We start from the raw sequence: 1,440 nt of genomic DNA, 5'->3' as shown, positions 1-1,440 counted from the left end.
TTTATTTTTGAAAAATTTTTACATATTTATTTCTGTATTCACCTACTGGAATCTTAATAATTTTTTATGAATTTGAATAATCACTTTATGGGTTATAACTATTAACCCACTATCACCTAAACTCAGGCAAGTTTTTCTCATCAGCTACCATCCTTTACCATTTTCATTATGTTTATGTTTATATATTCTAATCTGTCAGTCTCGTCCTTCGTGATTTCTTCAATCCATTTAGGACTAAGAAATAGACTATTTCTTCATAAATCTAATAAATATTCTAAAACATTTTTGTTTTCTTTTTTTCCCTAAAGGAGCCACAGGACTGAAAGGAGCATGGTCCTCTCTTCTCCCCCCATGGCATACGCTCACCCTTTGATATCAATATACTACAAAAAGGGGGAGTCATTTGGCAAAAATGTTACTTTGCCTGCCAGGTTCAAAGCTCCTATTAGACCTGATATTGTGAACTTTGTTCACCCGCTTGTGCAAAAACAACATATAGCCCTATGCTGTCAGTGAATTAGCCAGTCATCAAACCAGGGCTGAGTCTTGAGTACTGGCAGAACCGTGGCTTGAATTCCCAGAGTTCGAGGCAGTAGGATCATTGATCTGGCCAGGGTGCTTTTGGAAATATGTGTCGTGGGGGGGGCCGCACATTTGCACCAACCAAAACCTGGAGCCATTAGCGCTGCAGAGTGAACACAACACAAGAGATGTATCATCTGCTCTGCCCTGGCTGCCTCAGACTTACCAGCACAGGTCATGTCTAAAGGTCATCATACTGAGGAAGTTCCTGAACTTTCTTTGGTGGTTGAAGATAAAGTTGAAGGCTACAAGAGGACCAAGGAGGGGGTGCTGGGGTGGCTCAGTTGGTTGAGTGTCCAACTCTTGATTTTGGCTCAGGTCATGATCTCAGGGTTGTGGGATTGGGCCCCGGCTCCACACTCAGTGGGAAGTCTGCTTTAGATTCTCTCTCTCCCTATCTCTCTGCCCCTTCCCCTTCCCCTCCCCACACATGTGTGCTCAATCGCTCTCTCTCTCTAAAATAAATAAACAAATCTTAAAAAAAAAGAAAAAGAAAAAGAAGACCAAGAAGGTTGTTTTGCTTTTTAAGAAACTTAAAGCCTGCTGGGCTGAAGCCTTTATTTGTTGGTGCAAGGCTCTAGTGTTTTTCCTGCCTCAGTCATGGAAGCCTATACAGAAAAAGGGGCCAGAAACTCAAAGGAGTTTGGAATACTGAGGCCCCTACATGGAGAGCAGCTGTTCTGTAGAATCCCACAGTCCTGTGATGGACTTTATAGGAATGAGAAATAAACTTTTGTTAAACTACGAAAGAAAGAAAGAAAGAAAGAGAGAGAGAGAGAGAGAGAGAGAGAGAGAGAGAGAGAAAGAAAGAAAGAAAGAAAGAAAGAAAGAAAGAAAGAAAGAAAGAAAGAAAGAAAG

At 41.2% G+C, this 1,440-nt stretch overlaps 1 pseudogene; it reads left to right on the top strand.

The window, feature by feature from the left end:
- The first annotated feature begins 351 nt into the window (after positions 1 to 351).
- The window catches only part of LOC112825127 (large ribosomal subunit protein uL4 pseudogene), a 1,891-nt pseudogene continuing 802 nt past the window's right edge, over positions 352 to 1,440 (top strand).

Source organism: Callorhinus ursinus, unplaced genomic scaffold (genome assembly GCF_003265705.2).
Source record: "Callorhinus ursinus isolate GAN/ISIS: 27379988/994484 unplaced genomic scaffold, GSC_fseal_2.0 scaffold12, whole genome shotgun sequence".
Classification (NCBI taxonomy): domain Eukaryota; kingdom Metazoa; phylum Chordata; class Mammalia; order Carnivora; family Otariidae; genus Callorhinus; species Callorhinus ursinus.
Note: the sequence above shows the minus strand (reverse complement) of the source record. Positions and strands in the feature narration are given on the sequence as shown.